Raw genomic sequence first — 25,308 nt, 5'->3', positions numbered from 1 at the left:
GAGTTATCTGTGGGCTGTCCTAACTTGAATATCCTCCAGCCTGGTACTGCTGGATGGTGCCCTGTGAAACCGAATTGATGGGGGGCAGTACTGTAGCTCCCTGTGGTACAAGGGCTTGAGTCTGGGGCACCATTTGGTACACAGGCATGTATTGCTGAGGTAGCTGTTGTTGCATGTGTTGTGCTGTTACTTGTGTGTTACCTCCTAGTACATTCAAGGCATTTTGTGGAAAACTCATTTGACTCACTGGTGTGGCTACCATAACTGCGTCAAGAGCCTCTCTTTCCTTTAATTTTTGCAGTACTACTTTAGCACCTCTGTTTTCAATTGCTAATTGCCTTGTTTTGACATTAGAGATCCGATGTCTGGGACATCGGGAAACTTCCGGCGCAGTTCATTCCATAGCGCTGATCTTATTTTATTGAAAGGATCACCATCCAAGTTTGTATTAGTGGTGGAAAGTCTTGTGTCGATGCGTGTAAACATATCATCTGCATCTTCTCGAATCAGGGAGGTCAGCAGACTTTTCACATCCCTAATAGCCAATTACACACCTACAGTGTGCTTTTCAAAGGCTTGTATCCACTTTCCCGCACCCTCTGTGAGGGGTGGGAGTTCACTTTTCATATTTTCTTTGTCCATTAGGGACCAAGAGACAGAGATGGGGGGGGGGTCATTGACATTTTTAAACAGCAGGGGCACCTGGTGTGTTACCCCTGTAGGTCTTATGTGACCGTACCTGTGTGCGTATTTCTGCCAGACTCCTAGGCCTTGGCGCATGTACTCATAGTCCCACTCCTTGTCTCCTGCCCTCTGCAAGATACACTCTTCAGCAGTGTCCATTTCCTCTAGTTTAAAAGATCCTTCTCGGGGCCACACCTTCATTTGAGGTGCATTAGCTTCTGTCCAGCCTGCCAAGTTATCTGAGAATGGATCGACATAATAGTCAGACCCTTCTCCAAGTACTACTATCTCACTTGCCATTAGACCATTGGTCAGTAGCGGTCTTGGCCTGTTAAGGGTCATGTTGTGCAATGCTCTAGATCTGGTGGTGCGCAGATGTGCTGTACCTGATACATCATATTCCTGTGAGATATCCTCAGGTCGCCCATCGTTACCTAACACTGTAAGATTTTCTATCTCTGTTCTATCCTGTCTTCTCCTCCTGTTTTCTGCCCGTTCGAGCACATTTGACAGATCCAAATGATCTTGGTCTAGCTGTGGCGTTACTGGCCTAAGTGGTGTAACTACTGGAGGCAATGCCTGGGGTACAAGCGTAGGTGGTGGTGTCACCTGGGTGTTGTACTTAATGACTGATGGTGGAGTCTGGGGTTTACTTAAGAAGTTGGCTGTAAGAGATGCTGTGTTGCTCTGTGTTGGAGCTGCACTTTGGGCTTCCTGATGTAAGTCTATCCATTGCCCTTGCTGCGGTATGATAGTTGGGATCCCACCACTGTGTGACCCTGCTTAGTTTGCAGCACCTGCTAATTCATTGAGTGCTGGTTGTTGCTTCTTACTAAATTGGCCCAAGCTACCCATCAGTTCAGTCATTCTATCCTCTACACTGCCTACGTGTAATGACAGTCGCTGGAGTGTTGCTGTATTGCCAGTGGGGCTTCTTGAGTACTTTTCATGTGACATGTCCCCTGCTTCTCTACCCGTTCTTTGGCATAGGTCGCATTCTGTCCTCCATCTGCCACTATCTCTACCAGTGACTACCTCAGATGGACACTGTTCGCTGTCTCTTTTTTCTTCATTGAACTGTAGCAGGTGTTCTTCCTGTCACTTGGGACCAGTGTTAAGGGTGTGCCACCCATCATAGTGTGTCTGTGTATTGTAATGCTGCTGGCTAGGGGATCGTAATGGGCCATAATGTCTAGTTCTTGTGGTATTGTGATCCCTAGTGATGGATGCGGGGGCTGTGTGGTTAAGTCTGGGGAGTGGCATGTTGGAGCTATGCTGTGAACCGCCAGAGGCCCCATCGCTCTCTTGGTCCTCTTCCTGCTGGGGAGCTGCAGAGTTGGAAGCATGTGTCATTTTTATTGTAAATAGCGTGACAATTTGACCTGGCATTCCTGATGCTGAGCCCTGCAGTACTGAGTTTTGGGAGCTCAGGGATAGCTGGCCCTGTGTACTCTCTGGTCTACTGTCTTGTGAATCATCTGAGATGTCTGGGACTGAGACATCGTCATGGCCTATGGCTGCCTGGTCATTTGATAGGAGTTCTAGGTCAGTCTTGATAACCTGTCCTGAATACATGCCATCTGCGTCATAGGCTGGTGAATTTGCTGTGGGTGTTGGCATTATTCTTCTGCGTTGTGTATAGAAAGGGATAAAGGTGTAACTCCACTGGGTGCTATAGTCAGTCTCACCTGCTGCAAGTTTGTTGTGTCAATTCCCAGGGCTGATATTAGTGTGAAGATGACTGTACCTGTTAATGGTGAAACCTGAATAGAGGATTGTGTTAGACCCTCAGAAAGGGCAGTAACACAACCGTTCTCTATGTGTACCATGATCTGTAGTATCTGGGTATTGTGTGGGCTGTCTGCTCATATCCTAGAGCTACCTTTGAGGTGAGCAATCTGTGGCAGTGAATGTGACAATATTATTCTCCTTTTAACAGGCGGTTTTGTAAATATGCCCACAATAATGGATAATGTGTTGTGGATGGGTGTCTTTGTAGCAGCTCTATGAGACTTGGTGATGGCTGCTGCTGCAGCTGGTCATGCAGCTCCTGGGCATGGTGCTCACAAACCAGGGGTAAGTTGGGGTCGTGCAGTGCCTGTAAAAATAATGCATGATGTTCACAGCCTAGTGGGGCGTGGGTACCCTGTAAATCTCCCTACGTCTCTGGGCAGTTGGTGCTTGGAGGAGATGCTGTGAATGAATGCTGGTGGGTGAGATCAGGGCTTTTGCTATTTTCTACACTTCCTACTGACTGAATTAATTCTGTGGAGGGGGTTCAGTAGTATATGATGTTGATGGGGACACAAGTGGTAGTTGCAAAGGTATGTCTTGAGTGTCCCCCACAGAGGGGGAGCTTTGTGAGTACTTTGGTCCCCCAAGTGTAAGGTGTGGGCTATGGGTAGGGGATCTGTAGGTTCGCGCTGGGAGGCACAGTGTTTTCCTAGCGAGGTCTGCAGTGCTAGTATCTGTGACAATTGTGGTGCTCAAGATGCGTTAGCTTACAGAATCTCTTCAGCTAATCAGTGGCAGATCAATACACATGGAGATACATAAATGCTTTACAATCTCCCTAGTTATTGAATCTCACTAACCAACCAGTGTTCTGTATTTGACGTGCCCTTCAATAATGTTCACAAAAATATTTTGCAGCAGCATCCTACAAGCGGGCCCTTACCCTTAAGAGATAGTATTAGTATGGGGCCAGTCACAAAAATATTACTCCACAATTAATATACATGTGCGTATAATCGAACAACAAATCCTAAAAAAGAACAACCAAAGTGTGCCTAGATATTATGGTCTATCTAAGGTCAGCCTCTGTACCAGCCAGTGACTTCCAATTCAATGACCAGGAAAAAATAATAATATTCACAAAATGTTCAGCAGCTCTACCTAAAAAAACCTATATATATATATATATATATATATAAAACACTAAATACCAAGCAGTAACATATAGTCCTAGAAATGCCTACCAACTAGCGAACATTTGTTCATGTGTTTCAAAAAAGAAAAGCAAATGCAATATTTTTATTTTTGAACTTATATCAAAAAAGATTGCGCCCTTTGGCCACTAGAGGGCGTTAAAGGGCTTCCTATGCAAATGGTTTACAGAAAGAGAACAAAAAAATGCAAAAAATACTTTTAACTGGCGAAAATACAATACTTTCAACAACGGGGAATCACTTAGTGGTGAATCACTTCGTTTACATCAGCAACATCTAAATTACCATTAGCTACGTGGATTTCAGATTTAGCTTCTTCTCCATTGACTATTGAAATGGAGGGTATCCTTCTCTGTTTACTATACAGAGGCTCACTTGGAATCACTTAGAAAAGCAAAAAATAACTCTTCCTACTTTGTTTTTACAAAAGGCACAGTAACAACATGTGTCTACAGAGGATCACTTAGAAAGATAAATGCGTACATCATATTAATGTCCTAACCTTTACTCCCAGGCTCAGAATTCCACTTTGCACACAACTTCCCCTCTCTTGGAAAAAAAAATGTGTAGCGAGACCAACAGACAGTAACAAACTGATAACCTGGAAGGGACACATCTGTATCACAAAACACAACCACTTCTCTACTGCAGCCCAGAAAAGACAAGCACCAGGTAGTCCAGTTATAAACTTACCCCCATGCGTTGTGCTTCTCCTAGGGCTCAGTCAGAAGGGCTGCACGCTTGTTTTAGCAGCCTGTATTTCCTCCTGGTCCAGATGCTTCCTGTCTGTTGGTGCTGCCACTCCGAGTCACGGCTCCAAATGATAGAGGGAGATTTATTACGGGGCAGAAGGACAAGGAACTGGGCCCAACGGCTCAGAAAGCCAACGCTGGGATGAGCGAAGGAGTGAGCTAAGGACAATAGGGGTGGCTTAATTTGTACCGGTGTGCCCTGGAACGCCTGCTCTAAAAATAGAGAAAACAGATATGTGAGCCGTGGAAATTGAAGCTGAAAGTTTAACAGATTTATTAAGAAGATGCAACTTCTAAATTCTTCAATCCAAAGGCATAAAAATCATAGTTCTGTGTCCAGGACTCCGCATTCTAAGATAGCCTCGTGGACCAGATATCATTTACTGAATGCCAGTTTCCTGACAGTTAGAGGGTGAGTCTAAACCTTAAGACACATTTATCATTTGTGGCAAAATGCATTCAAAAAGGCAAAGTACATATTATTTGAGAATATTCACATCTGCCTATAAGTGAGAAATCCTGCAATTACAAGTTAAACACTTCAAATGTAATAAAGGGAAAAACCAAGGTTAAGAGAGAGTATATAGCAAATGCAACATTTCATAAGACAAAATGTAACATAAAGCAGCAAAATTAAAGTACATGTACAAATACAAGGGTTCTCAAGTAACTCTTAGGAAGAACTCACTTACGAGGAGTAATTCAAAGAGGTCTTTGTGAACCTCCTTTTTATATGCTTTAAGGCGGTGAGAAGTCTATGGTAACGTCATCTCGCGCCACCCCATGCCACGAACCCTATTTGCGTCATTTACGGCCTACTCTGCACTTTTCTCAACCTATAGTGCAAAATGCAGCCTTTCCTGGAACCGTGGCACTTATGCTGGACTAAAGGCCATGCCTTGTTGACTTGAAGTTTATCGTAAATCTGCTTTGGTTAACAGAAAAAGCGTTTTACAGCAAAAAAGGATTATATTTTATGGGTGTATGTACCAATCTGTATAACCTGTTGCCACATCCAGCACTCTAGCTCACAGCTTTCAAAACTGTGTGGCGCGACAGGTTACTGTGTCGCGACTCACACGTAGCTGTGTCGCGCGATGCGGCGCGATGACGTCAGCCGGCCGATATTAGGCCGGGGACTGTGACTCGAGCCCCCTAACTTCAAGGATTACCACGTGCACGCGACAAGGCGGAAGGCAGAGCAGCTGTGGAGTGGAGCCTCGTGATCTGGCGCTCGATCCCGGACTGCAGGCCTATACAGCAGGTTCAAAAATCTTTCATTTTCCTCTAGCCCCCTTAAAAAGCTTTTCTATGTATGAGGGTAAAGATAGATGAACATGGCTGGACGGAAATCCGGGAATTCTTTTTCTACCAACACGTCCTTTAGAGCACTGTGCCGCAATTGGAGTCTAAGTTTTATTCCAAATGATACAAAATGGGGCTCTGCAAAAACAAATAATTAGGGTTTGTCGATGGCCATCTGGAATGCGCCACATATTAGAAATGCTCTTCTGTACAGCATTATGCAAATGTTGTCTCCGCGATAACCACCGGGAGAAAAGAACACACTGTCAGTCTCACCGTTATTGCGTCGCCCTGTGTTTCAGAGCCCTAGGTCGCCGTAATCGGCGAGAGTTCAGCAAGTGACCTTTGCCCATTGCACTGCAGGAATCATCCACTCACATTTCATTGGCCAGGACAACTATTTCACTGCATAAATTCAGTCAAAAGTTGTTCACAGATTCACCCGGGACAGAACTGCAAAAGCACAGGGGCCTCGTGCTCGGGTCATCAATCAATCAATCCAGATTTGAAAGGACGGAGCTCCAATTGGTGAAGGTGTCAGCGCTCCTGATTTCTTGTGCATTATTCATGACGCAGGTAAGCACTTATAAGAACATATTTTAGCTAAAGCCACAGAGTAGTAATGTGAAAGGTGCTTGGCGCAGGAGGGCAGCACCCCCTTAGTGCCCCCCAATTCAGTCTATAGCCAATGTATATGTGTGAGAGTTTCAAGGGATCCTCGTCGCACTCTGCAGACAGCTTACATCATTTTGCGTTAAGCAATGGGAATATGCTATTTGTAGCAGGTTACAGTGCTTTATTTGTAAAATAATGAGTTACCGTGTCCCTCAAATTTTTTTCGCAAAAAGGTGTGTCATCAACATGGAAAGTTTGGAAAGCTGTGCTCTAGCTTGACAGGGCTCCAGTGCGAAGTTCCCCTTTTCTCATACTCAGTATGAGGATGTGGCCCTCTGTATGTTGAAAGAATTAGGTGGAAGTTGAACTTTAACACACAAGTGGGGTGGGGGCCAGAACAGGAGCGAGTAGCCTCGCAGACAGTGGAGCTTGATGATTTCTTGATCAGACCTTCTTTCTGCTTATTTTAACAGAAAATAGCAGCACTCTGGCCAAGCTAACCAAGGCCTATACATTTTTAACAGAAGGGCCTACACAGAGGTTCATGCTAGCTAAGTGATAAGTACATCCCAGGGTATGTATATGGTAAAATCGTTCCCTCTCTCAATCTGCGAATGCGCACGCGCCCGCGCATTGTTTGCAAGGAATACGCATGCTCGGGTGTGTGGGCATGCGTAGATCATCATGAAACCGAGGAAGAGGAAGACGGCAGCCCGGGGACGCCGCAGTCCAAGAGAAGTGTTTCTTTTTTTTACCTTTAATGTATATTTAATGTAATTCTTCCTAGGGGTTGGAGGCAGGTGGCGGAGCAGAGTGGAGTTTCCATAGAGTTGGTCCCCAACTCCATGGACCTCCGAGTAGTGCCGCTCTGCGAGCTCTGCCCAGGCTTACATAATTGGTTCAATTTCATAAACACACCTTTGTTCAACATCCACTCGCTGGAATCATAAAACTTCCTCGAGAACCAATCTGCTACTGAATTTGACATTCCTGGAATGTGTTCTCCCTTTCCATGCAAAATTCCGAAACAACCCTGGCTACATCAGCTAGGCCCTTCAAACGAGGACCTCCCAGACTGTTTACATGCCTGACAGTTTGTTTTGCAAAATATCTTATCACAAAAGAACCTGCTAATTACTACAATTTATATGCTAATTATTTTCCTGTTCTGTCCAACGACCGCCAGACCTTTGCAATCCACAACTTGCACCCCAACCTTCTAAGCTTGCATCCGCTTCCACAATCAAATCTGTATTTTCTCCCAAAATTGCACGCCCATTCCAAGCTTTCAAATATCTTAACCACCAAACCAACTCCTTTCTCGCTTCCTGAGATAGACAAGCATTTTCTGAATACTTTAATCCATTCCTCAAGTGAAAAGCCATTAGTCTCTGTAATGCCCTGTAATGTAAAGGTCCCGGGAAAATAGCTTGAATAGTAGAGGTTAAAAGGCCAACAATGTGGGCGAACATTCTCAAAGAAACACAGTTTGACCTGAGAGTATTTCTTATTTCCTTGCAAATACTCTTCAACCTTTCCTTTGGTAACCTCAAGGCACCATCCACTGTGATCTCTACAAACCCTAGAAACTGGATTTGTTGACTTGGTACAAACTGTGACTTTGTTCTGTTTACCACAAAACCTAAGAACTCCAGTAAACCCACTGCAAGTTTTGTATGTGATAATATCTGTCTCCTGTCCTGCTCCATGATCAAAATGTCGTCCAAGTAAATTATCAGACACACATCCCTTTCTCTCAGATAAGCTGCCACAGGGCATAGGACCTTTGTGAAGCACCAAGGTGCTGACGACAGGCCGAAAGGCAAACATACAAACTTCCTCATTTTCCTTCTCCACAAGAATGTCATTAACCTTTGGTAATTTTGCCATACAGGAACTGAAAGGTAAGCATCCCTCAGATCCAAGCGTGTCCTCCAATCTCCTTTCAGCAACGCATCCTTCAGCAAATGAATCCCTTCCATTTTGAAGTGATGGTAAACTACCCAGTCATTCAGTTCTTGCAAGTTTATTACTGGACGCATACCTTTGTCTTTCTTCTCTACAAGAAATATATTGCTCACGAAACCATCCGATTTCTTTCCCTCACAATGGCTCCTTTCTTGATTAACCCCTGAACTTCTACGTCTATAGGGGGTAATCTGATCTCTTGGAAATATAAGATGTATTGGCATACAGTCTTGTACTGGGCAACCTAAAAATTTTATGCAAAACCCACATACAGTCTCTAGTACCCGAGGATCCCTTGTGTTCGCCAACCATCTTTGATAAAACTGGGCAAGTCGCCCCCCCCAATTTTAAGGGGGTAACAGAAAGGTCTAGACTTACCAGCCATTCCTCTGCTCTTTCTTCCCCAGCTCTCGGTCTCTGGGGGTAAAATCCGCCTCTGTGAAAGGATTGTTGCCCCTGGTAAAATCCATGTGAGAAAGAGCCTCTAGTGATTTCTTGACCAATCCAGCACTCACATACCTAGAAGGGTTTTAATAAATGCTTCCCCAAATAAGAGACCATTAGGTAATGGGCCTTCCTCTTTGTTTGCGAGGCCCACCAACTCAGGATCTACTTTTAGTAAAATACTCTTTCTCCTTTTGTTAGAAAGCACCGTATTGGTGTTACCTATCAGATAAATCACTCTCTGAATCCACTGACGTAATTCTTGGACACCAGTATTATTCTTAAAACGTAGGCTTCCTCAGCCATATACATTTTTTTTATCAGTGGGCCAACCACATCCAACAACCTGTCCTAACAGGATATGAGACCCTTATCAAGACCCTTCCTGGGGTCACACACCCCCTTTTACAATGAATTCAATAATTTTTGCACCGAGTTCTGGTGTCACCAACACCTTCTTTTCAATGGATAGTCGTGGGCATTCCGACCTCAACCTAACATGTACCGCTTTGGATATTTCCCTTTGTATCCAATTCTGAATGTATTGAGCCACATGATCTGAAAGTGTGCATTCAGGAGAAAGAGGATGTTCGATTAATAATGGATCAAACATGTTCTGACCCAAAGGTTCTAAAAGAGATCCATTCTCCTCCTTACTCAAAATGTCTTCCGCCGTCACCTTCCAAGTAAACCACTCATCATCCTCTGAGTCAAAATCGGATAAACTACTCAGTTGCACCTCTGCACTCCCGAAGGTCTCGTTGCAGACCACCACTTTGTATCTACGCTCTTTAGATCTCTTTCTAGTATCACAATGTGTGCATTTTACCTTTCCAACTTTGATGCCCGCAGCATCCTCCCCTTGCTTGTCATCACAGCAAACATGTTCTACCAAAGTAGTTCTCTTCTTTTTACCCAGCAATTTACTGGTTGTCGCATGCTTTCTCTTATGAGATGCTTTTTTAGCTGATATATGGCCACTTCTGCCTCTGACCAAAAACGCTCTTCATCCTTCATTGATGATTTTAAAGTCAACAATTCTAACTTTTTTCCATTCTAATGGACTCCTTGGTAGTGACTTTCTCTATTGTTTTATTGAACTTCTCTTCGAAACAGAGATCTGATGATCCTTCACCCTGTTCCAAAATGTAATACGAATCAGATTAACTTATAATTAGGGCTCCCGGTTTTATGGTATTTATTTTTTTGCCATTTCCGTCTGTATTTATCCATATTTATTTTTGGGGCATTTTATCTGTATTTATCCACATTTATTTTTGCGACAAGCAAAAGACGACGCTACAACTAATTTTCTCCACATTTATTTAAATTGACCCAGGAAAGAGGCTGTAGGACATAAATACCGGTTGTGACAGAGCGAACCTCACGTTAAATGTTAGCTCTAAAGTGGCTTTAAGGCAGCCCAATTGTTTTTACTGGAAGCGAAGTGGACTAACTCATAGCTGCCAAGGTTTCAGATTGACATGTGCGACATTTTTTTAATTTCAGTGAAATTATGAGAGACGTTTTTATGACTGAGTGGCTTTGTTACGACCAAAATCAGTCAGGCACACTTACTAATCCAACCCAACAATGGTGCTGAGTTAAACTGCCCTCAGAAGGATGAAAGGAACAGCCAGCCCTGCTGAAACGTCAACCTAAACCTGATCTGCAGTCAATTATGTGAAATTTGTAGCACGCAGATGAATAATGCCTCGGGCAGCCTTTGAGATTACACATTGTGGGAGCTGCAGACGTCCGCGCATGGCCATGTGCCAAGAGGCCACTTGGTGTGGCGCTGTACTCGTCTGTCTGCAATCACTCTCCTGAAGAGCTATCACATGTGAAGTCTCACTGCCTCACGTATGCAGCGACCCCCTGCACACCCCACTTTCAAAATACATATCTTGCGGTCGAATCAAAGTAATACTCCCAGAAAACGAACATGCCTGGCTGTGGGCTAGGTATGGAGATCTGAAGGTGAATGGTTGATAAGTGTTTCAGTACGGACTCAAATGGTTGGTAATAACTTAAATTCCATACAGTGAAGTTCAAGCTATTGAATATGAAAGTTTGTGGCCATCGGCAAGTTATTACCTCTGAATGAAGATTTTCTCTAAATAAATGTATGCCAACAAATCTAGTAATTTCTGCTATGGTTCAGCCCAGAGGCGCAACTAAAGCCAAATTTCGGGGGGGGGGGGGCGACTGATTCTTCAAGCAATAGTCGACTGGAGTTGCAGGGGCTCTAAGAAGGGGTGGAAAAAAGAACAAAGGCTCATTAGCAAGCAAATGGTCTTTTAAAGAGCTGTGAAGTACTCGGGCGCGGCTGTGTGTGTGTGCCCAGGAAAGGTGTCTCAGACCAAGCAGACACACAGGACGGAAGGGGGAGTGAGGGGTGGGAGGGTTAGGATGGGGCCCTTTCAGACGCCTGGTTCAGCCCTCAATTGCTCATGGCTATGCATGTTGATTTTCTTAGAATTCACCTGCACTCTTTCTGCTATCACTGTGGCATTGCCTGGAAGCTGCACCATGGAACAACAGCTATATTTGCATGTAAGCAGAACCGGGGTAGGGAAGGGCACAGCTGGCTAGCAGAGGCTGGGTGCGAGGTGCACGAGGCCTGAGGGCTTGCGAGAGGCCCTGGGAGGGCGGAGTAGTGGCCCTTGCTCCTCGCTGACACCTGCCACTCTTCCCTGCACTGCTGCCATATCACACCGGCTCCTGTTGCAGAGAGGCGGGCCAGACCCTGGCTTTCACTAAAAGACCCTAATTGGGAGGAATTGAAAGGAATTTCAAGCATCATGAACTGGGGGGGAGGCGCGGCAACTCTGAAGCAGGGCAGCGCGGCAACATTTACTAGTATTTTGCCGTTTCTAAATATAAATACAGACGGAAGACAAGTAGTTTTCCGTCTGTATTTATATGTAAAAATCCGTATAAACGGAAAAACGGGAGCCCTACTTATAATATCTATTAAAAAAAAGGCAAAGCATATATGCTCAACCAGAATGATGTTAGCGATGCAAAAAAGACTCCACAGACAATAAATACTAGAATTTATGCAAGCTACCTCTCAAAAATGAGTCCTGACAATCAAAAGGCTAATCCACTATCCTCCAATCAAAGCTGTTATATCCAATGATGACAATTAGAAGTAAAGTTGAAGAATAAGATTTATTCTTGTTAAGTACAGCACTCAAATCCAAACAGTTTTTCTTCTTTCAGCTCCAGCCTTCAACTGAAGTGCCAGAGCTCCAACATTCTATATTGCTAGGCGACCAAACCTGCTTGAAAGATGCATAAAGCAGCACTAGATTAAAAGATACCTTTCTATATAAAATAAACACAATGTCTATATAAATATAAACACAATTACTCTATTTCTGATGGAAATTGGAGACATGAGTAGAGAACCCCTCATGATGAGATTATCTTCAATACTTAGTTCATCCTTAATTTTGGAAAAGGGAAGTATTTCGCTGTCTATTTGACTTTCTCTTGGCCACCCAGCAGAGACACATTTTTTTTAAAGTATTTGAGAATTATCACTAGCAGAAGCTGCAATCCAATCAGATTGAGATATAACTCCCTCTGTCAATTTCAAACCTTCAACCAAACTTACCACCACTTCTTTATCATCAACAACAGTATCAAATTCAGACACATTTAAAGGTCACCTTGATAAGAAATCTGCTTTAACATTTTTTCCCCCAGGAATATGCCTCATAACAAAATTGAAGTCATAAAGTTTGGAAAATAGGCGAACTAATCTAGGACTAGCATTCCTTAATCCCTTATCATTCCAAATGAAAATTAGTGGCTTGTGATCTGAGATGAGTATAAATTCTCTCCCCCAAACATACGTAGAAAAGTGTCTAACACCCCAGACACAAGCCAGGGCCTCTTTTTCTATTGTACTATCGTTTTTCTCCGAAAAGGTAAGTTGTCTAGACGCAAAGGCAATACTATTTTCATTGCCATCAACCATTTGACTGAGCACCGCTCCAAGACCAGCATTACTGGTATCTACGGTAATGTAAGAAGTACAATCTTCATTGAAAGGCTTAAGTGCAGGAGCACTTATGATGAAATCTTTGAGTTTTTCAAATGCTGTATTTTGTTCATTGGTCCACATAAACTTAACTTTGTTACTTGTTAAGAATCTTAATGGTTCACTAATAAGGGCAAAATTCTGAACATATCTTGAATAGAACTCACTTAACCCTAAAAATGACCTCAATCGATCTTTGTTAGAAGGCTGAGCACACTCTCGAATGGCCTTGATTAAATCTTGTTTAGTACTAATGCCCCTTTGTGAAATGACATGACCTAAATATTCCACTGGATCAAGTAAAAATGTGCACTTTTGTTTTTTAACAGTCATACCATATATGTCTAGGATACCTAAAAACTTGGTCTAATTTGGTAAGATGTTCATGAACTGTGTTGGTGGAAATTAATATGTCATCTTGATATGCCAGAACGTCTTTGACATTACCAAAAAGTTGAGACATCAGTTTTTGAAATACTGAGGCCGCAGAGGCCAGACCAAATGGTAATCTCAAACATCTAAAGGGGCCAAATGGAGTATTAAAAGCTGTTAAATCTCTAGACTCTTTATGCAGCTCAATTTGATGATACGCCGCTCTTAAGTCTATCGTGGAAAAAACTTTCGTACCTTTCAGTTGAGCAAGCATGTCCTGAATATGAGGTAAGGGAAAGCAATCAATTTGAATATTTTTGTTCAGTGATCTCAGATCAATACACAATCTGAGTTCATCACAATCTTTTTTAAGAGCAACCACTATGGGAGAAATCCATAAGGATGAATTCATTTGTTCAATGACACCCTCTTTGCATAATTGGTCAAGATGACTTTTCAACTTATCTCTGATACTTAGAGGCACATGTCTGACTTTATGAATTGTAGGAATAGCATCCGGCTTCAATATTATCTTATGCTCAAATCCTTTCACTGTACCCAATTTATCTGAAAATACAGCATGATGTTTATTAACAATGGCATCTATAGAAGAACAATCAGCAGTTATTGAATTGACTCTATTGGAACGATCTAGAGAAAAGGGGTTGTCAGTGCCTGGTCTTAGTACCATCCCAAATTTCCCTTGATCTTTCCATCCAAGGATATTATATCCTTTTTTTGCTATATAAATCTTTGAGTCAATTGTTCTATCTTCAAAAGTGAGATTGTCAATGAAGTAGCCCATCATGTCAATCTCTTGCCCATCAAAGGCTACTGTACGTATATCAGGTGATAATAAATCCATGTGAGAAAGAGCCTCTAGTGATTTCTTGACCAATCCAGCACTCACATACCTAGAAGGGTTTTAATAAATGCTTCCCCAAATAAGAGACCATTAGGTAATGGGCCTTCCTCTTTGTTTGCGAGGTCCACCAACTCAGGATCTACTTTTAGTAAAATACTCTTTCTCCTTTTGTTAGAAAGCACCGTATTGGTGTTACCTATCAGATAAATCACTCTCTGAATCCACTGACGTAATTCTTGGACACCAGTTTTATTCTTAAAACGTAGGCTTCCTCAGCCATATAAATTTTTTTTATCAGTGGGCCAACCACGTCCAACAACCTGTCCTAACAGGATATGAGACCCTTATCAAGACCCTTCCTGGGGTCACACCCCCCCTTTCACAATGAATTCAATAATTTTTGCACCGAGTTCTGGTGTCACCAACACCTTCTTTTCAATGGATAGTCGTGGGCATTCCGACCTCAACCTAACACGTACCGCTTTGGATATTTCCCTTTGTATCCAATTCTGAATGTATTGAGCCACATGATCTGAAAGTGTGCATTCAGGAGAAAGAGGATGTTCGATTAATAATGGATCAAACATGTTCTGACCCAAAGGTTCTAAAAGAGATCCATTCTCCTCCTTACTCAAAATGTCTTCCGCCGTCACCTTCCAAGTAAACCACTCATCATCCTCTGAGTCAAAATCGGATAAACTACTCAGTTGCACCTCTGCACTCCCGAAGGTCTCGTTGCAGACCACCACTTTGTATCTACGCTCTTTAGATCTCTTTCTAGTATCACAATGTGTGCATTTTACCTTTCCAACTTTGATGCCCGCAGCATCCTCCCCTTGCTTGTCATCACAGCAAACATGTTCTACCAAAGTAGTTCTCTTCTTTTTACCCAGCAATTTACTGGTTGTCGCATGCTTTCTCTTATGAGATGCTTTTTTAGCTGATATATGGCCACTTCTGTCTCTGACCAAAAACGCTCTTCATCCTTCATTGATGATTTTAAAGTCAACAATTCTAACTTTTTTCCATTCTAATGGACTCCTTGGTAGTGACTTTCTCTATTGTTTTATTGAACTTCTCTTCGAAACAGAGATCTGATGATCCTTCACCCTGTTCCAAAATGTAATACGAATCAGATTAACTTATAATTAGGGCTCCCGGTTTTATGGTATTTATTTTTTTGCCATTTCCGTCTGTATTTATCCATATTTATTTTTGGGGCATTTTATCTGTATTTATCCACATTTATTTTTGCGACAAGCAAAAGACGACGCTACAACTCATTTTCTCCACATTTATTTAAATTGACCCAGGAAAGAGGCTGTAGGACATAAATACCGGTTGTGACAGAGCGAACCTCACGTTAAATGTTAGCTCTAAAGTGGCTTTAAGTCAGCCCAATTGTTTTTACTGGAAGCGAAGTGGACTAACTCATAGCTGCCAAGGTTTCAGATTGACATGTGCGACATTTTTATAATTTCAGTGAAATTATGAGAGACGTTTTTATGACTGAGTGGCTTTGTTACGACCAAAATCAGTCAGGCACACTTACTAATCCAACCCAACAATGGTGCTGAGTTAAACTGCTCTCAGAAGGATGAAAGGAACAGCCAGCCCTGCTGAAACCTCAACCTAAACCTGATCTGCAGTCAATTATGTGAAATTTGTAGCACGCAGATGAATAATGCCTCGGGCAGCCTTTGAGATTACACATTGTGGGAGCTGCAGACGTCCGCGCATGGCCATGTGCCAAGAGGCCACTTGGTGTGGCGCTGTACTCGTCTGTCTGCAATCACTCTCCTGAAGAGCTATCACATGTGAAGTCTCACTGCCTCAAGTATGCAGCGACCCCCTGCACACCCCACTTTCAAAATACATATCTTGCGGTCGAATCAAAGTAATACTCCCAGAAAACGAACATGCCTGGCTGTGGGCTAGGTATGGAGATCTGAAGGTGAATGGTTGATAAGTGTTTCAGTACGGACTCAAATGGTTGGTAATAACTTAAATTCCATACAGTGAAGTTCAAGCTATTGAATATGAAAGTTTGTGGCCATCGGCAAGTTATTACCTCTGAATGAAGATTTTCTCTAAATAAATCTATGCCAACAAATCTAGTAATTTCTGCTATGGTTCAGCCCAGAGGCGCAACTAAAGCCAAATTTCGGGGGGGGGCGACTGATTCTTCAAGCAATAGTCGACTGGAGCTGCAGGGGCTCTAAGAAGGGGTGGAAAAAAGAACAAAGGCTCATTAGCAAGCAAATGGTCTTTTAAAGACCTGTGAAGTACTCGGGCGCGGCTGTGTGTGTGTGCCCAGGAAAGGTGTCTCAGACCAAGCAGACACACAGGACGGAAGGGGGGAGTGAGGGGTGGGAGGGTTAGGATGGGGCCCTTTCAGTCGCCTGGTTCAGCCCTCAATTGCTCATGGCTATGCTTGTTGATTTTCTTAGAATTCACCTGCACTCTTTCTGCTATCACTGTGGCATTGCCTGGAAGCTGCACCATGGAACAACAGCTATATTTGCATGTAAGCAGAACCGGGGTAGGGAAGGGCACAGCTGGCTAGCAGAGGCTGGGTGCGAGGTGCACGAGGCCTGAGGGCTTGCGAGAGGCCCTGGGAGGGCGGAGTAGTGGCCCTTGCTCCTCGCTGACACCTGCCACTCTTCCCTGCACTGCTGCCATCTCACACCGGCTCCTGTTGCAGAGAGGCGGGCCAGACCCTGGCTTTCACTAAAAGACCCTAATTGGGAGGAATTGAAAGGAATTTCAAGCATCATGAACTGGGGGGGAGGCGCGGCAACTCTGAAGCAGGGCAGCGCGGCAACATTTACTAGTATTTTGCCGTTTCTAAATATAAATACAGACGGAAGACAAGTAGTTTTCCGTCTGTATTTATATGTAAAAATCCGTATAAACGGAAAAACGGGAGCCCTATTTATAATATCTATTAAAAAAAAGGCAAAGCATATATGCTCAACCAGAATGATGTTAGCGATGCAAAAAAGACTCCACAGACAATAAATACTAGAATTTATGCAAGCTACCTCTCAAAAATGAGTCCTGACAATCAAAAGGCTAATCCACTATCCTCCAATCAAAGCTGTTATATCCAATGATGACAATTAGAAGTAAAGTTGAAGAATAAGATTTATTCTTGTTAAGTACAGCACTCAAATCCAAACCGTTTTTCTTCTTTCAGCTCCAGCCTTCAACTGAAGTGCCAGAGCTCCAACATTCTATATTGCTAGGCGACCAAACCTGCTTGAAAGATGCATAAAGCAGCACTAGATTAAAAGATACCTTTCTATATAAAATAAACACAATGTCTATATAAATATAAACACAATTACTCTATTTCTGATGGAAATTGGAGGCATGAGTAGAGAACCCCTCATGATGAGATTATCTTCAATACTTAGTTCATCCTTAATTTTGGAAAAGGGAAGTATTTCGCTGTCTATTTGACTTTCTCTTGGCCACCCAGCAGAGACACATTTTTTTAAAAGTATTTGAGAATTATCACTAGCAGAAGCTGCAATCCAATCAGATTGAGATATAACTCCCTCCGTCAATTTCAAACCTTCAACCAAACTTACCACCACTTCTTTATCATCAACAACAGTATCAAATTCAGACACATTTAAAGGTCACCTTGATAAGAAATCTGCTTTAACATTTTTTTCCCCCAGGAATATGCCTCATAACAAAATTGAAGTCATAAAGTTTGGAAAATAGGCGAACTAATCTAGGACTAGCATTCCTTAATCCCTTATCATTCCAAATGAAAATTAGTGGCTTGTGATCTGAGATGAGTATAAATTCTCTCCCCCAAACATACGTAGAAAAGTGTCTAACACCCCAGACACAAGCCAGGGCCTCTTTTTCTATTGTACTATCGTTTTTCTCCGAAAAGGTAAGTTGTCTAGACGCAAAGGCAATACTATTTTCATTGCCATCAACCATTTGACTGAGCACCGCTCCAAGACCAGCATTACTGGTATCTACGGTAATGTAAGAAGTACAATCTTCATTGAAAGGCTTAAGTGCAGGAGCACTTATGATGAAATCTTTGAGTTTTTCAAATGCTGTATTTTGTTCATTGGTCCACATAAACTTAACTTTGTTACTTGTTAAGAATCTTAATGGTTCACTAATAAGGGCAAAATTCTGAACATATCTTGAATAGAACTCACTTAACCCTAAAAATGACCTCAATCGATCTTTGTTAGAAGGCTGAGCACACTCTCGAATGGCATTGATTAAATCTTGTTTAGTACTAATGCCCCTTTGTGAAATGACATGACCTAAATATTCCACTGGATCAAGTAAAAATGTGCACTTTTGTTTTTTAACAGTCATACCATATATGTCTAGGATACCTAAAAACTTGGTCTAATTTGGTAAGATGTTCATGAACTGTGTTGGTGGAAATTAATATGTCATCTTGATATGCCAGAACGTCTTTGACATTACCAAAAAGTTGAGACATCAGTTTTTGAAATACTGAGGCCGCAGAGGCCAGACCAAATGGTAATCTCAAACATCTAAAGGGGCCAAATGGAGTATTAAAAGCTGTTAAATCTCTAGACTCTTTATGCAGCTCAATTTGATGATACGCCGCTCTTAAGTCTATCGTGGAAAAAACTTTCGTACCTTTCAGTTGAGCAAGCATGTCCTGAATATGAGGTAAGGGAAAGCAATCAATTTGAATATTTTTGTTCAGTGATCTCAGATCAATACACAATCTGAGTTCATCACAATCTTTTTTAAGAGCAACCACTATGGGAGAAATCCATAAGGATGAATTCATTTGTTCAATGACACCCTCTTTGCATAATTGGTCAAGATGACTTTTCAACTTATCTCTGATACTTAGAGGCACATGTCTGACTTTATGAATTGTAGGAATAGCATCCGGCTTCAATATTATCTTATGCTCAAATCCTTTCACTGTACCCAATTTATCTGAAAATACAGCATGATGTTTGTTAACAATGGCATCTATAGAAGAACAATCAGCAGTTATTGAATTGACTCTATTGGAACGATCTAGAGAAAAGGGGTTGTCAGTGCCTGGTCTTAGTACCATCCCAAATTTCCCTTGATCTTTCCATCCAAGGATATTATATCCTTTTTTTGCTATATAAATCTTTGAGTCAATTGTTCTATCTTCAAAAGTGAGATTGTCAATGAAGTAGCCCATCATGTCAATCTCTTGCCCATCAAAGGCTACTGTACGTATATCAGGTGATAATAAATCAATACCTTTCCCTTCCTTAAAGAAAAATACAACTGAAAGAATAGTGACTGGAGATCCCGAATCAACTGTGACCTTTACCGGAACATTACCAATCTGTACATCACATACAGGATCAGCATTATCAGATTCTTGTTCAGAATCAACCATGTCAACAGATAACAATATTTTCTTTACAGAATTTTCTTCCTTCAGCAAACTTACTTCATTATAATTTTCAGCTTCAACATACATTGTTTTTGGTTTAAATTTACAAGCTGACCTAAAATGTCCAATTTTCTTACAATTGGTACATTGCTTCTTTAAGGCTGGACAAGTAGGAGAATTAGCCAGGTGAGATTTTGATCCACATCTAAAACATTGCAAAGTTTTGTCTTTATCATTCTTTTTCCATTAATTTCCATGTTCCAACCTTTGTTATTAGATTTAGCCCGACACGATGTTTGTTGTGACACTTTATTTACTGTTTCACTATTAGAAGGTTTGTTATTACTACGTTCTTTAGAAGCTGAAACAGATCTTTCAATGCCCCTTGCTATTTCTAGTCTCAATAAGTGAAGGATTCCAGCAGCATAATATCCTCTTTTGAACTTCATTAGTGTAACAATTAACAACCAGTTGGTCTCTTAAATACTGTTCAATGGGACCTTCAAATTCACAAGAAGCACCAAGAATTCTTAGTTCAGCCAAAAAAGTATCAACGCTCTCATGTTCTCTTTGTTTACGAGTATAGAACTTGTGTCTTTCAACAATAATGCTTGATTCATCCTTGAAATGGTTTTCCAATCTTACTACAGCCTCAGTGTATTCATTCCAGTCGTCAGAAGGTGGACGAATAATCTGAGGTTGATGATCAAAAATCCTCTGACCTTCTGCACCTAAAGATTTATACAGCATAGCATTTTTCCGGACAGGATAATAATTCAACCTCATCAATGGCTATGATGTAACTATTGAATGACTTGTACCATTGAGACCATTTTATTTTAGGAGTCCCAGGTTCTGCGAGAAGAGGTGGAGGAAGAACTGCTGTCTGTATTGCCATAACGATTAAGAATAAAATGAAATACACTTAAATTAATGAAAGATATACATGATCTTGTGGTAGGCAGGTGAGTGATTAATTGACCTTTAACATTGAGATGAATTAAAATGCAGAAATATAAACATTTCAAACACTGAATGTGGAAGTAAATTTCATAATATGCCTAATGATGAATATAAATATTAAATATCTGTTGTTAGTATAAAAATACTTGCCTGTTAAATTGACATCTCAGGTTGTTCATAAGAAACCGTGCGTGTCAGCATATAAATACACAAAGCTGTGTGCATCAGCGTATTTCCAAATCAGCTGTGTGCATCAGCGTAGAGATGCACAAATTATTAAGGTTCTTTAAATAGCTGGTATGAGTGAAGGGATTAAAATGAGCTGTATATAAATAAAGCTTCACGCAATTCAATTATTATCGGGTCAGTCGGCAACAAAACTTGGTTGCTAAGGTGAGAACAAAATGGTTGCCACGTTAAGTAGGTTAAGTCAGGAATCACTGTAGGTCTGGAAGGATCGTTTTGGAGGTGAAAATGGTGGGTCCTGGAGTGCTGACTTATCCCATCCTTGTCGCCAAATGTATGTTATATCCAATGATGACATTTAGAAGTAAAGTTGAAGAATAAGATGTATTCTTGTTAAGTACAGCACTCAAATCCAAACAGAGTGTTTCTTCTTTCAGCTCCAGCCTTCAACTGAAGTGCCAGAAGTCCAACATTCTATATTGCTAGGCAACCAAACCTACTTGAAAGATGCATAAAGCAGCACTAGATTAAAAAGTACCTTTCTATATAAAATAAACACAATGTCTATATAAATACAAACACAACGAATAAAAGATGAGAACAGGATATAACACAAGCGCATCTTCCCGATGTCAGTTTACCGAACTAGTAAGAAATCCAGTGAGATCACACACAAACGTTATGTTCAGAGAGGTCTCTACGGGGTTACTGCGTTGCCAAAAGGAATGAAAGTGAAGTAATCTAGTGTTTCGTTTGCTCGATTCCTCTAGAGCGTACCCAAATGACATCAGACAGGCAACTCCTTGTGCGCCCCAGCAGCCCAGAACTTAGAACAACAGCCTCTGTTTGTTTTGACGTCCGAAGAGTCCGGAGCCCAGGACAACAGGTTCTGCCACCGCATCATAAAGACAGACTGGTAGCTGGCATGAGGTAAGCAAACGAACATGGGAGTGTTCCCATGACAAGGCATCTTTTGTGGTTTACTTCGATTAATGGGTTTAGCAAGCTAGGGTCTCCTAATAATACTTCTAATTTCACCTCTCTAGAGGTTCTGACGAAAGATGGTGGTCCTTTTTTGACTCTTTTGATTGCAGAGGAAACATTGATTGTGATATCTTTCTTTAAAGTCATATTTCCAGAGATGATCGTCATGAGGTAGCAGACTACGAAACAGTTCAAAATTAATTAGTAATTGGGGTACCCATTGTTCATAAATTAAGCATAGATCTTCAAAAAAAAACAATTGAAGAATAGCTTGTTGATATGTTATTATTTTTTATTGAACTGACTCTAGGTTTCAACTCTGTCCATAAAAGCAAACCAGATTTTAAGTTACGAGCCACTTGGCACGTGTTTTCATGAAAGATGGCCAATATTTTATACCTGAGAGTAAAAATAATGATTTAATAAATAATGTGTCTAAATTAACCCAAAACTGCCTCTGACGTGGGTTAAAAAGTGACAATGTACAGAAGGAACCCAAAATGAGAAACCTAAGCGATTCCCAGGAATGTTTGTCCTCATAGGGAACAAATATTCACGCCCGTTTTCAAAACATGTAAAAATGAATAGGTTTACAGTTGGTATAAAGTTAAACCAGCTAGGAACACTCACAAAATAGTGGCAATAAAATTCTGTGACAATGAAAACCCATTAACTGAAAAGAAGAAGTTCCTTATCATTACGTAGCATGATATAAAATCTTCACAAAACAAACACACCGGTCCCAAGGGTTACGCTTTAAACAAAATATGTCATCCTCCCATTGCAAATTCTACAGAAGGTAAGATAGTATGTCGAATCCTGAAATGAAAACAACAGCATTCACATAAGACAATAGGAAAATAGGCAATCAATGTAAATAGCACATAGTACAAAAGGTGGTCAGTGCGATAGCAAACAATTATTTTGCATATATACTTATTTACACACCCTGAGCAAATTGAGAATCCACATAGTATATTAGATCAATTATGGATAAATCCATGTAAAAAGCAAAGTCCATATCGAAACCCCATGATGATGTCGACGTTTTGACTCTTAAAGAGCCAATTCATGGGTTTCTTCAGGATAGCACCATTCAATAAATGACCTACGAACAAAGAATTGGGCCCCTATTAATATATACTTGTACTCTACATGTGTAAAACGGTGCAGAGACAAAATATTGAGTAAAAAATATCGAATTGCATAAATATTGTGGCAAAAATATTGTGGGTCGAGAATATCGACAAATAAATTCTCGTGGTCAAGAATATCGATTTTAGGTAAGTAATATCGAATAAAAAAATATTGAAGTGTTTAATATAGTTGTTAAAAATATCGTTTTTTTATTAATCTTAGGTATTTTAGTATATATTTCATATGTGTGAGATATATGTATTTTATGTATAAGAATTGTTTGTGTTTTTATTATTTGTGTTAAAAATTTAGTAGGTTCAAATTCAAATTCAAATTCAAAACAAGCTTTATTCGATTTTCAGATTAAAATCATAAAAGCGTGATATAACATTAAAAAATAATTTTCTTGTTTTTTAAAAAGAACAAAATACAATCCATAATGTTCAGAATAAGCTTGATCGAACGATTCTTATAAAACGTCATGGTTAAATACATACAAACTTATATACTTTATATACTTGGGGGTAAAATACAAAGGTTTTACATAGTATTCCTGAATTTAATAACAAGTTTTAAAAAGCTTGAGACTGCATAAATGACATGATCATCTTCTAACTGTTGCAATTTCACATATGCTAATCTACAAGTACGAATTCCTCATGCTTTAAGGACAGGTATCAAGTAGGCCCTTCGTGGACCCTGATAGAATTTGCAAAATAACATACCATGTATATTTGATTGCTTTGAGGTGTCATTACAAGGGCAAATTAAGTTGTCCGTAGACCAGTCATTACAGGTAGGGAAGGTAACCAGACGGAAAAAAGTTCCTAGTCTAAGACGGGTCAACAGCGTGCGGGCATAGGGGCTTAAGAGGTAATGTTGTAAACCCTCACGGTGAGTAATTTCCTGGTATCTGAGAACAGTGTACTTCTTTTTCTCAAGATTCCATCTGACACTTACTAGATGGGCAAAAACCATCTTTTTCAAAGAACCTCTTGATATCCCCTCCATGGTAGCTGGATTTTCAAAGAACTCTGGGTGACCTATCTCCGTGAGGATGTTTCTCACATAAGATAACCATCTGATGTTTGCAACCCCATCCAATGCGAGACAGTCAGTTATTAAGTCTCTATTTAAAGTAGTCTCCTTGGTGACCCAGACCTTGTGCCACAACAATATGGGGGAGATCCTTATGGTGTCACAAATATATGGGATTCCTGCTTCAATGTGTGTCATGTAAGTTGATGTAAATTTAGAAACGTCCAGTAGATGGCAAATAAACTGGTTCTCACCACATTGTAATGTCTGAGCATTTTCTACCCCCATAACCCTGCACCATAGGTAGCTGTAGATATACATTTGGCCTTGTAGATGTGTATCAGTTCCTTGACCGGTTTCCCGCCTACTTAGGCGGAGACATTTTTCAAGGCGCCGATGGTCCGTGTGAAAGCTAATTTTCTAGCAGCTACCGCTGCATGCCAGCTCCCCCTCCTGTCAAAGATTACGCCCAGATAGCAAAACCTGTCTGTTGTTTCAATTTTTTGACCTTCTAAAAATATTGGGCATGACACCCTCTTTAACCCTGGGCCACAGGACATTGAGTAAGTTTGAGCGGTGTTCACTTTTAAACCTCTGTCCCTCATAAAACTGGTCAATTTGACCACTGCCCGCTGTAATCCTAGCCTGGTCCGTGACATTATCGCCGCATCATCGGTGTATAATAGTAATGGCACGGGTGTCCCATTTATAGAGGGGTAGTCATATTGTAACTCTCTTAGATATTGTCCGATGGAATTGACATATATAGTAAACAACAGTATGCACCCCTGTCTGAGCCCCCTCAAAATGGGAAATTTATCCGAGCACTCCCCTTGGCGTCCAAACCTCACTCTAGCTCCTGCGTCCTTATATAATTCTTTAATAAAGGTTACAATATGACTGTCGATGCCCAAATCAGAAAGGGTTTTCCATAATAGGTCATGGTCCACACAGTCGAAAGCGGAGGTTAAATCCACAAAGGTGATGTAAAATTTTCCGCTCCTGGCCTGGGTATATTTGGAAATAAGTAAGGCCAGGTTCAGACACTGTTCCACGGTCCCTTTCCCTGATCTGAAGCCATACTGCAAATTACAAATAGCCTGATTTTCCTCCTCCCAGATATGAATCCTATTTAAGATTATTCTGCCAGCCACTTTCATAAGTGCATCTAGAAGTGATATTGGCCTACAACAAATAGGGTCATTTCTATTGCCTTTTTAAAAAAATTGGCACAATGATAGCGTCAGGCCAAGATGAAACGAACCCACATTGGTTGGCCTTATTTAACACATTTGAGAGCAATTTGTGGTATTGGGTTTCGTCAGATCTACATACTCTGCGCAAAAACTCTCGAACACCATAGAATAGAAGTTGGCACGGAAACTGGAAAATGCAAAAGACAAGTTTATTAAGGCCCCATGGGGTGGTGGTACATTCCTACAGCACCCTTCGGCAATGCAAGAAGTATCACCCCGAACATCGGTGTGTGACCTCTTTTATACAATTTTAACAGTAATAAAAGGTAGGCGGTATACTCTTTTCACAGTTTAGGTACATATAAGGGCATTTTTGGAACACGGCCAACATGT

Source organism: Lissotriton helveticus, chromosome 4_1, assembly GCF_964261635.1.
Source record: "Lissotriton helveticus chromosome 4_1, aLisHel1.1, whole genome shotgun sequence".
Taxonomy (NCBI): domain Eukaryota; kingdom Metazoa; phylum Chordata; class Amphibia; order Caudata; family Salamandridae; genus Lissotriton; species Lissotriton helveticus.
The sequence above is the reverse complement of the archived record's forward strand: the minus strand, read 5'-3'. Positions refer to the sequence as shown.